Source organism: Apium graveolens, chromosome 3 (assembly GCF_009905375.1).
Source record: "Apium graveolens cultivar Ventura chromosome 3, ASM990537v1, whole genome shotgun sequence".
In the NCBI taxonomy this organism is placed as follows: Eukaryota; Viridiplantae; Streptophyta; class Magnoliopsida; order Apiales; family Apiaceae; genus Apium; species Apium graveolens.
The window spans coordinates 171,631,335-171,647,183 of record NC_133649.1 but is presented as its reverse complement, the minus strand read 5'-3'; the positions used below and the strand labels follow the sequence as shown (position 1 = coordinate 171,647,183).

Sequence of the window (15,849 nt, the reverse complement as noted above, 5' to 3'; positions counted from 1 at the left end):
GAAAAGGAAAGACAATTTCAGCAACATTATAAAGCTATAATTGATAATATTTCCTTGGATGCTGACACTTTTACTCATCCTGTGTCAGCCTATCAATTGTTGGCTACTGAGGGCAATGTGGAGGCAGAACAGACTTTGAACCTAGTACACACTTTAGAATCTCTACAAAGGGATAAAGCTGCTGTCAATAGGATGCCTTCTCAAGCTGGTGAGCCATCTGAAGACTTTGGAGTAAATTCTAATGATGAAGACTCTGTCTCATTTGATGGAAGCATGAACTTAGGGGGAGATGCAGGCCCTAGTTCAGTTCCAAATTTACCTGAACGGGCCTTGACTAAGGAATCTACACCAGGACAGTTCAGTGTATCCTTGGTCAAACAGGTTCCGGCTATTCAAAAGGCCCTTCAGGAAACTTCAGATGCTGGTACCAAGGCTATTCTTCAAGCCCACCTAGATTCTCTACATCTCATGAAGCTACAACAACTAAGACAGAATCTGAGTGTGGATGAACTCAAGAAGGATATAGCTGACATGAAGTCCTACAATTCTGAGAAGCTGGATTCAGTCATGCCCTATGGTACCATGCAGGACTTGTTACTGAGATTGAGAAGAGAATCAGATGCTGAAAAGAGGCTGGCCAAGTTGGAAGACAGAGTTCAAGTCATTGAAAACTCTATGGTCACCATTCTTCAGAATCAACAGTCTCAAACAAGTCTACTCATGCAGCTGGCAAAAGAACAAGGCTTGACCCCTCTCCTTGATGATAACAAAAAGGGGGAGAATAAAGGGGAAAGGGAAGGAGAGCCATCTACAAACATCCAAATATCCAAAGTGCTAGTTCCTACCATCACTACTTATCCAACACTTCCAATCAAAGGAAAGCTTGATGGAATTGATCTAATCCAGCTAGCAGCAGCTGAGATGAAGGTGAAGGAGCAGAGGAGAAAAATTGATGAAAGGATGCAACAGGTGTTTGGCTCTACAACTTCAAATCATTATCTGTGAAACATAGCACAAAGGTTGAGCCAATCATTATGGAGCACAAGCCAGTAAGGAGGAATAAGGTTGGAGAGACTTCCTTAAGGAATTTAAAACCCATGGTACTCAAGCCATCCACTAGACTCAATAGGGACTCTATAAAGAACCCTCTAAACTTTAGTCAGTCAAAAGAAGTAGATTTTCCTCTTCCAAAACCTGATGAAGACAAAGTTTTGGGTGACAGCATCATAAAGCACAAAGAGACCAATGATGTAGTGGAAATAATGAATATGGCTATCATTTATAGAGAGGGAAAGAGTATCTGTGTGATGCAAGGATATCCCAAATTTTCTAAAGCCAAGAGGGAAGAAACCATGAGGTTAAAGGAAGAAGCTAAAAAGCTGAAGGCTGATAAAAGAGCATAAGCAAAGCTTGAAAAACAGCTAAAGTCAAGTCAAATTGAAGAGAAGAAATAAATTGAAGACAAGGGTGAAGATAAAGGTATGGGGAACATGTTTATTGAGGATGTGGAAGAAAGAAGTGAGGAAAGAAAGGAATGGCAGAAAGGGAACAGAAGAAAGGCAAATGCAAAAAGGAAGATTGTAGATAACACTGAGGAAATCCAATCAAAATCCAAACAATCATTCCGAAGGAAGAACCCATTGATTGGGACACCATCAAATTTCCCACCTTCTTAAATACTTCTCCACCACCAAAGAAACAAAAAAGAAAAACCAAATCAACACCTCCCCTAACCTCAAGAAAATTCACTCAGAAACCTAAGCCTAAGCCACAAGTCTCAAAGGATGATTATGTTCACATTTGTGACATAAAGGAACAGATAGACATTGAACTCTTCCTGGATGAGCTGGAGGAAGTAAGAGGAATAGATGCCTACAGACAACTACCAGAAAGATTAGTGTTCAAGTGTAAAGGAAATGGGGAAAGGACTTGGCCCCTTTACAGAATTCTGAATGAAGGCTATTCTACCTTGGTTAGAGTCTACTCAGCTATCAAAAGGGATTCTGGCTTTACCAGGACTGCCAAAACTGAGATTCTCAACAAGATTGCCAGCATAAGGAAAACTTGGTGGGAGCCCAATTCCTTGTCTAGAACATTACTCATCCCTGAGCATGGAATTATAATTCATAAATCACCTCATTGGCTGATGGAGTTCAGAGATAATAAAGGAGTCAGAAGATTCTTCAGACTTGAAGACCAGCTTAAAATTTCCAGTAATGAAACTCTCAAGGACATGCAATCTAAGTTGGACATCAGTGAAGAAGATGAAGCTGAATTCTACAGACAACTCCAACTCCAAGTAGAGGAAAATTACAGGAGGCTAGGGAAGAAAACAAGGGATCAAAGGAAAAGAAAATAATCAGCTCAGCCTAAAGGAGCATCCTTGGAAACAATATAATCCTTCAATTCTATCTCAGTACATACACTTTTGCAGCACTTTTGAATTTCTACTTGATTTCAATTCATATATTTATTAAGTGTTTTGTTATCATCAAGTTAACCCCAAATTTATGCCTACAATTCTAGTAGACATAAATAGGGGGGGATTGTTAGGAATATGTGTATTCGTTTGATGATAAGTTAAATAAAACACTTAAGTAGGAATCCAGTGTCTGTAGCCTCAACGGATAAGACCATTCTGGCTATCCGTTGATGGAGTAGCTTTACTTAGAAATGAGTTTAGTATCGTTGCACATTTCAGTTTCTGTATTCAAGTTATAATTCTTAGATGTTGTGGGAAATTATAAGTCATGTTGACTACTAGTGGATATGCAAATAGGAGGGCTAACTGTAAATATTTCAAGCCTTGTAATTTTGTATAAGTGAAGTAGTATCAACTGATAAGTTAAAGGCCTTCAACGGATAAGAAACAAAGCTTCAACGGATGTCTCTAAAGCTTTAATGAATAACATCCATCAACGGATGAGTGCATCAACGGATAAAGCTTCAACTGCTAATGCATCAACGGATAAAGCGATCAACGGATGAAAGCTTCGACGGATGCTAAGTTCAATAGCAGTTGACAGTGATAATTCATAAGCTGACAGAGGCACATGGGTTGACAGAGACAATTGGAATGTGGCAGCCTCTTGGAGGAATCAAGAAAATGCAGCATTTCTATTCTGGTGAAAATAAGGAAGTATTCAAAGATTCACAGATTATCCTAGATTGCATAGGATAGAGAAATGAAGAAGAAACATGTGAAGAATCTTTTCAATTGTATTCTATATTTTTTGTCTTCACTTGTAAACTTGGTGATATATAAACCAAGTTGCAGCTAGTAATTAGAGTGTGAATTTTCCAGAGCTGTTTAGAAAAACATTGAGAGAAAATCATCTAGTTTGTACTAGGAAGCAACTGTGATCAATTTCTTGAATCACAGATTTTCTGAAATAACACATCTCTGGTGGAACAACAAATCCACCAGAAAAGTTTTTAAGTCTTTTGTGTTCTTTACATTTGTGTTTGAATATATATATATATATATATCTGTCTATATTAGCTCAAAGCAATTCACACACACTTGTTCATCAAAACACATAGCCTTTGAAACTGCTCAAAACTTAAAAAAGTTTTGAGATTTACATTCAACCCCCCTTCTGTAAATCTCATTGTTAGTTCCTTGGGAATAACAAAACTCAAATTCTGATTCATCAAGCTCTGATGGGCCAAATTCTGAAAATTCTGGAAACTCAAATTCTGAAGGATCCAACTGAGAGAGCATAATTTCAGGGGGAGCATAAAAAAATGTTGATGGAGACAGCATGGATCATGGGGGAGCATCCAGTTCTAGAGATAACCTTCCATCTGCAAGAAAGTGGACTAAAGCACATACACCTGACTTGATTATTAGAGATCCTGAAGCAGGTATTAGAACTAGAACATCAACATCAAATGAATGTCTCTATCATTCTTTTCTTTCTCAGGCTGAATGAAAGAAAATGGAAGAAGCTCTTCAAGATGCTGATTGGGTGCAAGCAATGCAGGAAGAGTTAAATGAATTTGAAAGAAATAAAGTCTGGACCCAAGTGCCAAGACCAAAGAATAGATCAGTTGTTGGTACAAAATGGGTATTCAGAAACAAAACTGATAGTGATGGCATAATTACAAGGAATAAAGCAAGGCTGGTTGCAAAAGGATACTCTCAATAAGAGGGAATTGATTATGATGAAACATTTGCACCAGTTGCTAGATTGGAAGCCATAAGGATATTTTTGGCATATGCTGCTCACAAAAAGTTTACAGTCTTTCAAATGGATGTAAAAAGTGCTTTTCTTAATGGAGAATTGGAAGAACAAGTATATGTTGAACAACCTCCAGGTTTTATAGATTCAAAATTTCCTCATCATGTCTACAGACTTGATAAAGCACTTTATGGCCTTAAGCAAGCTCCAAGAGCATGGTACGAGACACTAGCTCAGTTTCTTCTGGAAAGTGGATTTAACAGAGGGACAATTGACAAAACTTTATTCTATCTCAACCATGGAAAGGACTTACTTTTGGTACAGATATATGTTGATGATATCATTTTTGGTTCTACAAATGACAGACTTTGTAAAAGGTTTGCCAAGCTAATGCAGTCAAGATATCAAATGAGTGTGATGGGAGAACTTAGCTATTTTCTGGGCCTTCAAGTCAAGCAGAATGAAGAAGGAACTTTTATTTTTCAATCTAAGTATACCAGAAATTTGTTGAAGAAATTTAGAATGCAAGACTGTTCAAGTGCATCCACTCCTATGGCCACTGCAACAAAATTGGATAAGGATACTGGTATATTAGTAGTTATTACTGATTACAGAGGTATGATTGGCTCATTACTCTATCTAACTGCAAGTAGACCTGATATCATGTATGCTACCTGTCTTTGTGCAAGATTTCAAGCAGATCCAAGAGAACCTCACTTAACAGCTGTGAAAAGAATTTTCAAGTACCTTAAGGGTATAGCTGATCTAGGATTGTGGTATCCTAAGGAATCATACTTTAAGCTAATAGGTTATTCAGATGCAGATTTTGCAGGGTACAAAATTGACAAGAAAAGCACAAGTGGAAGCTGCAAATTTCTTGGAGGCATATTAGTTTCTTTGTTTAGCAAGAAATAAAAGTCAATTTTCCACATCAACTGCAGAGGCATAGTACATTGCTCCAGGAAGCTGTTGTGCACAGATTCTTTGGATGAAGAATTAGTTACTGGGTTATGGGTTAGAATTTTCTAAAATCCCTATTTACTGTGATAATCAAAGTGTTATTGCTATAACAGGTAATACAGTTCAACACTCAATGACAAAGCACATCAGCATTAGGTACGAATTCATAAGGGAACATGTGATGGAAGGTACAGTGGAACTGCATTTTAATCCAACAGATCAACAACTAGCAGATATCTTCACAAAACCACTATGTGAAGCTACTTTTACAAGATTGGTAAATGAACTTGGAATGGTTTCAGGTTCTTTCTCTAAATCTGTTTAGTTTATGTTGTGAAACATCAGACTTTATGATCAATATTTACAGATATTACTATCTTTATGTAATATGTGCCTAATTTGAAATTTACTTAAGTGTTGATTGTTGTCTGATGTGAATTTCTAAACTCTGATAATCATATGAATGTTTCTGTGACTATTCAAACCAATGAGGATAACTGTGCTAGATACTGACCTAGTAATCTTTAATATACTAAAGATCCCATATTTGAAGTAATTATTTATGTGGAAATCTTTTAACACAAGCAAATTCTGATACTGAGCTTGGTTAGGTTTACTTTGTGTATCTTATTACTAAGTCAATAACTAGAATAGTGCTTATTATCTGTTAAGTTCTGATGTTTGTAAATCTTATGGGTGTACTAAGTGCTGATAAGCCTCACTTATAAAAAAAGAAATAAAAATCTGGTACTCCTTTGAGATCTAGAGAAAAATATATGTGAAAGGGAAGACCCAAGTGTATTGCTGGTATTAAGTAATATGTATTAGAAAAGCAAAATAAAATTTTCTTGGTGACTTTTCACATTTCTCTGATTACTGGAGAAATCTCTGATAACAGCATAAATTCTGATAAGCAGTCGTGACTCACTTACACTGAGAAGCCACTGTAAAATGGAATTTCAAAAGATGCATAAAATGAGCACAAAATAGTTGAGGTAGACTCATGCATGAACTCATTCTATAGTAGACTTCAGACTAATGATAGATTTTGAGCAAAGTTCTTAGTTATGCCTTATTTCTAAGATGTACTGAAGTGAATCATACTTTACTCTTTGTCTGATATTTAGCTTAATGCACACACTTACACTCCATATGAATGATGCAAATTACTGTGGTGATCAATGTTGTTTTAGATGAACAGTTTAAGTGTCAGTTGCATAAATTCTGAGGACAAGTTCTGATGGTAGTTCTGATGATTAAGTTCTGATGAAACAATATTAGTATTTGTGTGAAGAATTACAGAAATAAACATTCACTTTTTGAGTTAAGCAGCCATATTCTAATGACTTTTAAATTCTGATAATAATCAAGTTCTGATGCTTACGTGGAAGTATTTATTTACTTGATTTATTTTTAAGTCAATACTTGAACGGTTATATTTTATCAGAATATTGGTTTATGTGAGATAAATCAGTCATAATCATTATGAGTTAGTGGTTAACGTGTATGTCTTAAAACTGCATATGCATAGTAATCATTACTTATTTCCCGTGCCCATTAACTTTTGTTTTAACTGCTGCATGCCAGAGAGGTGTAACATCTGTTCCACTTCTCAATAATTGTTGTCACGTGGGGTGTCTAAGTAAAAGAGATAAAAGATTTTCAAATCTTTTATTTACATTCATATTCTACTTACTCTCTCTCTTTTTCTTATTCTCTCATATTTTTTGACGGTTTACCATACAGACATTTTATCAAACACTTTTCTTATTCACACGTTTTCAATGGCACCCAAGGATATAATCTTTGATGGAGCAAAGTTCGTCCCCAACAAATATGCTGTCATTCTCACTAAGAGTGAAGCTCCTTCGGAACTTCATTTTATCCAGGATTTCTTATCTCATAGTGAAATTGGGTTCGTATTGACACAGCCATCCAGTATATCTGGAACTCAAGTTCTGACATTCTGGCGTACTGGACATTATGATGATAGTGGTAAGCATGGGACTCCAAGCATCGTATTTACAGCAAATGAGGTTGAGTATGTTGTTACTCCGGGAGCAGTTCGAAAAGCTCTACACCTACCTGAATCCTGTCAATTTAGTTATGCTGTTGAGGAGCCCTTGCTACAGCAAATGATGGCTAATCTTGGGTATGAACAGAGTTTGGCTAAGTTGGGTCAACTCAAACGCCCATATATTCGAAAGGAATGGAGCTTCTTATTCGATTGCATCATGAAAACGTTTGCGAACAAATGCTCAAATTTTGATGCCATTCCTATTCTGACACAACAAATTGGGTATGCACTCCTAAACCAGTCTCATTTTGATTATGCAAAGACTGTGTTATGTTTTATAGGAGATAGAATGAAAGAGGACAGGAATGTAGTTTACTTTGCTAGGTTCTGTCAGTTAATTTATAATTACTGTACAGAAGATGAACCAAAACTAGCAGGTGAACTCATAGAACCTTTTAGCTTAGCAAATAGGGCTTTTACTGATCTTTTTACTGCTGACAACAAGAAGGGAGTTTTGAGACCTTTACAAATCCCTTTATCAGTAAAGCAAGCTCTGGTCAATGCTGATGCTGCTACCTATTCATTGCTATATCCTGATGTCCAACCCACCAACACACAACAACCACCAGAACCAACCATCACTCAACCACAACAACCACAAACATCAGCACATGCCAATCAATCATCAGCACCTACAGTGAAGCCTTCTTCTTCTAGAGCAAAGAGGACAAAGACTGTACCTCAGACACAACAGAAAAGAAGGAGGATGATTCTGAGAGATGAATCCGAAGATGAGGCACAGGTTCACACATCGGAACCTGTTGCAAAAGCAGCCGAGGAAGTGTCTTCTCAGAAAGCTGATGAAATTGGGAGTTCTAGGCCCCTAAAAAGGCTTCGAAAGCTAAACTCTGATGATGAAGCTCCCAGAGTCTCTACTTCAGCTAAGAGACTTAAAAAGCAAAGAGCAAGGAGGGTTATAAGTGAATCATCAAACTCTAAAGAAGGGATGGAAATAGCAGCTAAGGAAGGGGGTCAGGAATCTCTGATCCCAACAGAAGCAATTGCGATTGAATTACTTCCCACTCCTGAACCAGACCTTACTAAAGCTCACAAATCTCCTATTCAAGAGCCAAAGAAAATTCCAGAGCCAATATCTACACCTCCTGTGTCTCTTATCACTAAACAAGTACATGCTGAAGACCCAGGTATTAGTGCTGAAATAGACATTCACACCTTGAATGTGCCTGAGGTTCTGTACTTCGAAACTCCAACCATTCTTCAACAAACTCCACCAACAACACCAATTTTAGATGCTAATTTCAATACAGATATTCCAACCATACCTCTTCTGAATCTAGATGATGAAGATCAGATATTAGGTGAGCATCATAATTTGGATGTTGATCAGAACTTAGAGGATGATTTTGATACCTCTATAGCCTCACACACTATCATTTTATCAGAGGAAGCTGATTCTGCAGGCTCTGTAAGTTCTGATGCTGAAAATGCTGAAAATATTGGTGAAGCTGCTACAAATGAAAATGCTAATGCAGCTGGTCCTTCAGGACATGCACCTCTACAAACAGTTAATAAAGCCGATTTGACTAGAAAGTTTGTGAGAGAGGATGCACCAGTCCCTTGGAGTGAAACAAATAGAGGAAGAAAATGGACCAAGGAATGGAACAAAGCCCACTGCAAATATTCTTGCTGAGCACCTGGCTAAAGCTGATGAGATGCTAATGAATAATGACTTCAAAGCACAGCTCAGAGTTACTGCATTGAGTACAAGGCACCTTCAAGGTCAACACTCAATAACTCAAGCCAAGGTGAACAAAATTCAAGAAACCCTAATTCAGAAAGACATGAATGTCAAATTGAAAAAGAACAGGTTTTTTAAGCCATCCTTTGACCGCATTGGGTATATAGAAAAGACTCAAGGAAAGCAGCAAGTTCAAATATCTGATATTTTGAATAATCAAGCTGCTCAACAAGATCAACTCAATGAAATCCAAAACTCTATGGAATTGCTTGTCTCTCTCCTTCTACCTGATGATGCCAAAAAGGGGGAGAAAGTGATTAAGTCCAAATGTGTAACTGATCAACCACTGAAGGGTAAGGATGATGATAATGATGACCAAGGAAACTCTGAAAGGGGTAGAGGTCATGGTCATGGCAAAGGCTCTTCATCTAGGAAAGCAGGAACTTCTACACAGAGAACAAGTTCTGATGTTGGGAGAAGAACAAGTTCTGATACTGGTAAAAGGATGAGTTCTGGTGAACAAACTTTGAAACTTGATGAAGAGATTTCCAAAAGGATGTTCCTAAAGGGCAATCCAGGCATGGATATTAAAAGTCTGAAGGAAGAAGAAGCCAGACTTAAAGTAGAAAATGTCAAGTCAAAGTCAAAAGCTCAAGTCATTGCAAAGAAACCACCTAAGCTTAAGGGCATTGTGATTAAAGAGAGGACAGATACTGAGGCATTTAAGGCCAAGTCCAAATCACAGGTGGAAGTTGATCCTAGATCCAAGGGTAAAGAAAAAATTGATGAACCTGTAAATGTATATATGCCAATCGTGGATCTGGAAGCAAAATCTGATGAAGATACTAGTCTAATTTTGAAGAAAAAGAATATTCAAACAACCTCTGACATAGCTCATGTTGTTCAAGATCAGGACTTAGTAAATTCTGATATTATAATGAAGCAGGCAACCTCTGACAGAGCTCAAGTTGGCTTGATATCGGAAGGTAAAGAAAAGAAAACCTCTGACATTGCTCATGTTAAACCTTCTAAAATTCTACCACCTGGGTTTACTAAAGCTCAACAATCTACTCAACTTTTGAAGACTACATCAAGTGGTTTTGAAACAAGAGTTATTAGAGGGAAGGAAGCTAGAGACAAATTGGGTAGTTCTAAAGAAAAGAGAGTAAATAATACTACCTCTGATCCAACTTTTTTGAGTGAACCAGGAGTAGGAACAACTCCTGAAAGATTGAATCAACTAGAGTCTGTATAAATGGTTTACCACTCTATATTAAAAGAAGATATCATGCTATACTTCATGACAGATGGGAGGGTATTCCAGATTAGAAAGAATGCTATTCAGTTGAAGTACTTTGAAATATTGCAACATGTGCTATTTCTACTTCAAGTGAAAAACATATCAACAGATGGTGCTTCCAGTTACTTAAAATCTGATATTCAGAGGCAGAAGAAACTCCACTCTGTAAAGTCTAACAGACCATACTATCCTAAGTACAGAGCTCACAATGGTGATATAGTTGAGATGAAGCCTAATACCGCTAAAATTATCACTACATTTCTTAGTATTAAGGGACTTGAATTCAATTTAGAGTCTGATAAAGCCTATGTCATCAGACTACATCAGGATATAAGGAAAGAAAAAATAATTGATCTCAGGGCTGCTATCTTTCAAACAGGTGAAGATACAGTTGAACTTAAAGATGCAAAAAGGAGGATGCAGAATGAACTTGAATATGCTGAGAGAACTCTGTTGAAGAACTATCTCAGAACAACTCCTGATATTAAAGAGATCACACGCTGAAGCCAAGTCAAGGATTACAACTGATAAATTTTGAAGTATATACAGGCTAAAGCTGATATCAGACTTTGAGGATGGTAAAAGCTCTAAGGACTGTGAGTTGTAGTTACTTAGTCAAATTCTCATATGCATTTGTACTTAATGTTTTTGACATCATCAAATATCTATTGAACTTGTATATTATGCTAATTTACAAGTTGGAGAGATTGTTAGATATATTTATGATGTCATGTCTAATAATGATTTGTGTTTAGTTTTCAGGTCTTAACAAACAGGACAAATCAGGACTTAACTGGAAATCAGTACTTATACTGAAGTCAGAACTTAAGATATCAGAACTTAAGTTATCAGAACTTAAGATATCAGAAGATATTTATCAGGAGATAATATCAGGACTTAAGAAGATGTTTAGATAAGGAAGGCGACTGATTGAAAGGAAAGAAGATCAAGACTAAAACAAGAAGAGATATGCATGGAGAAGAATTCTATGAAGAATAGAATACTTGGAAGAAAAGATAACTAGTTGATATATTTTAGGATGCAGACTGATGTTCGATATCAATTAGAAGATTATCTTGTAACTGTATGTCTATATAAACACAGCATAGGGTTTACACTATATGTGTTATCTTAATCAAGAATATTATTCATTGTAACCCTAGCAGCTCTCATAATATTTGTTCATCACTGAGAGAGGACGGTCCCATTGTAATACTGTTTTATTAATAAGATTATTCTATGTTTCATACTTGTGTTCTTAATTCGATTTGATTGTAGTATACACTGTATTCAACCCCCTTTTACAGCGTGTGTGACCTAACACATCAGTTCCCTAGCATCTTGTCTCTAAGGCATCCCATATCTCCTTTGCAGTCTTGTAGTTAATTATCCTGTTTGACATGACATTATCAATGGCACTATGTTGCAAATGCCTTACCTTTGCATTCTTGGAAATAGATGAGATATCTTTAGCTGTATATTCATTTTTCTCCTTTGGTACGGTCTTTGTTGGCTGATCTGCAACTACAACAGAGAGCTTGGTTGGCTTATGTGGTCCTTCTTTAATTATGTCAAGGTATTCTGGATCTGTAGCTTCCAAAAACATAGTCATCCTCACTTTCCATATGGGATACTCAAAAGGTCTCAGTATGGGAACCCTAATAGTCTCATATCGATTATGGATTTGAGTTTTTGGAGTTTCTTCAGTTTTGGTGGGCTTGGTTGGAGTTTGTTCTTCTTCAGACAGGATTGTTTTGGATCTTTACTGTATTTGTGTTAACAAATAGGCTCTGATACCACTTGTTAGGTCACACACACTGTAGAAGGGGGTTAAATACAGTATCTAGTACAATCAAATCGAATTAAGAACACAAGTATGTAACAAAGAATAATCTCATTAATAAAACAGTATTGCAATGGAACCGTTCTCTCTCAGTGATGAACAAATATCATGAGAGCTGCTAGGGTTACATAATGAATAATATTCTCGATTAAGATAACACATAGTGTAAACCCTATGATGTGTTTATATACTACACAGTTACAAGATAATCTTCTAATTGATATCGAATATAAGTCTGCATCCTAAAATATATCAACTAGTTATCTTTTCCTCCAAGTCTTATATTCTTCAAAGAATTCTTCTCCATGCATATCTCTTCTTGTTTTAGTCTTGATCTTCTTTCCTTTCAATCAGCCGCCTTCTTTATCTGAATGTCTTCTTAAGTCCTGATATTATCTCCTGATGAATATCTTCTGATAACTTAAGTTCTGATAACTTAAGTTCTGATATCTTAAGTTCTGACTTCATTATAAGTACTGATATCTAGTTAAGTCCTGATTTGTCCTGTTAGTCAAGATCTGAAAACTAAACACAAATCATTATTAGACATGACATCACAAATATATCTAACACTATCGTCTACCTATACGATAGCCCCCACATAGTTACAACAGTCAACACCAGAATCTTGACCCATTTACGCACGTACACATAGCACGTAAACACATAACTCATGTATCACATAATTCATATCACATATGACTCTGTTCGTCAAAAGGTTCGACTTGGTACATTTAAAACTAAAATCGGGTCAAAATATTGTTTATCGCTCAAAATTGACTCAAAATGACTCGCAAATCACATGAAATTGTTATACAAAAGAAATTAGGTTTTCAAAGTATTTTTATTGAAAGCGGGATGTTTTTCTGAGTCTATACGCGTTGGTTTCGTATTAAACGGACGAACGCTTAATTTATTGTGAATAAAATAAGAATTAATTAATTAATAATGATATTAATTGATTTTTAAATACCAAAATATTAATTTTAAAAATCTCAAAATAATTTTTATAAATTATTAGGCTTAATTATAAATAAATATATTTTATTTAACTATTTATAAATAAAATTAATTTATTAAATGAATTACTCAATCAATTAAATCAATAAATAATTAACTAAAATAAATTATAAATAATTAAATCAAATTTGGATTTTTTTGAAAATAATAAAAAAAATTGAAATTTAAAATAATTTGGTAAATAATTTTTAGAATTCAAAATATTAACTAATTGATTTTTAAAATTAAAAGAAAAGATTTTTAGAAAATATAAAATAAATTTTGATTTATTATAAGTAATAAAAATCTGCATAACAGATTTATGAAATGGAAGTTGAGCGGGGGTGAATCAAACGGTGGCCATAGGGACAGGGGTGACCGGAGTTCTTATGAACTCGGCCGGAAACTGGAGATGGAATCCAGAAACCGGCGAGTTCATCTGGATCCGGGCGACCCTATTTTAACGGTAAAAAACACCGTGACTGAGTTCGTTTCAGGCCCTAAATCGTTTAGTAATTTCCTAGTAATAAGACCAGCGCATCAGCAACCAGGAACACTCAACCGGACACTGATTCCGGCTATAACTCGAAGAACCCGGCGACTAACTCCGGTGAAACCCGAAATCGACGAATTCTCAACCAAAATCAGCGTATTATATACCAAATTGAAGCTGGCAAAACATACAATCTACCTACATAATCATAAACATCAACAATAATCCAAATAATTCAAGAAATCAAAAAATAAAACACCAAAACTCAAGAACTTGGTTTAAGCTTTCCCGAATTAAAACAACCCAATAAGCACATCAATCAATTTCTCCTGATCATCCCTAAGCTACTTAGAACATAAAAAACACTCAACAATTAACAGAAATCCAAAAACTCGAAATCAAGTTTATGAACATGAAAAATCGAATTTAAGATTCGAAAACCTTTAGCTAATGGAACTGATAACAAACAAAGAGCTCGATGAGAGCTTTAATTTGGATATTTGAGCGTCAACAACAGATCAATATAACTTCCAAAATCATTGATTGAAGAACAAGAATGAATTTTCACCCCCAAATTTAAGTTCTTAAATTTCTTACTGAAATTTTTAATAAAAATAAATAAAATAAATAAATCTGCAGCTATTTATATTAAACATAAAATTATATCCCCAAAATTAATTAAGGGTGTTTTTATCCCCTAATTAAAGTAATTAGGCCCAAAAATAATAATTACGGGGAATAATTTCAAAAGCGATAAGATACAACATTTATATCAAAATTTCCCAAAAATTGTGAATAATTTAAAAATGCAAAATAATTGGGTATTTGAAATACGTATAATTTTATAAAAATAAAAACGTAAATTTTGTGGGCTTTGATGTCCCGGTGGGGTCCCGGTCCGTTAGTTTTTGAAAAACGGAGACGATTCCTAAATTAACAGAAAATCCCGAAAACACATAACCAGTATCATATTTAATCATATCGGATCCGAAAATAGATTACTTAGCCGCTAAGTAACTATAAAACGATACAATTTAATACCAAATTTGGATAATTATAAAAACAGGGCTTCTTATAAAACACCCAATGAGAAAATAATGTAAAAATATCTTGTCTCTCGAGGATACGGGTTTTATTGATTTACCGAAATGATTATCTTATCGAAAATTTTACGCCGGGACGCGCACGGGTCAAACCGTAATCGGGATCGAAAAAGTCAAAACATGGAAAATGTCCGGAATATCCAGATTAGGTCAAGAAAGTTTTCCGAAGAAATTCGGGTTACAAAAACGCAAAAACGGTTGAAGTTGGACGATTTCTGGCTTTAGAAAATAGTTTTATAATTACTCATAAAATAATTTATAAATCCATAAATCGTTGTAAATTCATATAATAGCCCAAAAATTACCAGAAAAATATCACAATTATCTATACTTTATTCTGGACATATAAAAATTAGAATACTAAAAGAATATCATATATAAACACTCAAAACATCAGCTCCACTTATCTGATAATTCACTAAATTCACATAAAAATCACATAAACAACTTCAAATTATAATAATAATATCTGAAAATATGGAATATTACACATGATGAGGACACTTCCTTAGCATCTCCTTATATCGAACCCAAGCCTCACATAAAGATTCTCCAGATTGCTGAACAAATTGAGTGAGTGCGTTTCCGATTGCAACAGTCTTCGTCATAGGAAAGAATTTAGTTAAGAAATTTTGAGCAAGATCCTCCCATTTGGTGATAGACCCTGGTGGTAGAGAATGTAACCAGCACTTAGCTTTATCCCGTAGAGAGAATGGGAAAAGCCTCAAATTAATAGCATCTTCAGAAACTCCATTGAACTTGAAAGTGTCGCAGATCTCGATGAAATCTATGATGTGCATGTTGGGGTCTTCTGTCGAAGAACCCCCAAACTGAATTGAGTTCTGTATCATCTGAATCGTGCTTGACTTGATCTCAAAGGTATTAGCTGAGATGACTGGTCAAACAATGCTAGACTGAATATCAATGATCTTCGGTTGAGAGTAGTCCATCAAAGCCTTTGGATTCGCTTCTAGTTCTCCCATTGCAATAAGAACTTCTTCTTATTTCTCAACTAAGATCTCTTCTTCAACTTTCTCTTCGACTACAACTTCTTCCTCAGCTTGATCCAGTGTTCTCTTACGAGACCGAGAATGCGTATGCATACACGCTCGCTAGAGTACCTAAACATGACAAGGAATTAAGTAAGTAACAATGTCCGAGTCACTGAACTTTAACAACCAATGATTACAA

General features: G+C 35.5%; 1 non-coding gene across 1 annotated transcript; it reads left to right on the top strand.

Annotated features, from left to right (window-relative positions):
• Window positions 1-15,144: 15,144 nt before the first annotated feature.
• LOC141715580 (small nucleolar RNA R71) lies at window positions 15,145-15,252 on the top strand. Its single transcript, XR_012572337.1, has one exon. It is a non-coding gene; the product is annotated as a small nucleolar RNA R71 (small nucleolar RNA).
• Window positions 15,253-15,849: the final 597 nt, after the last annotated feature.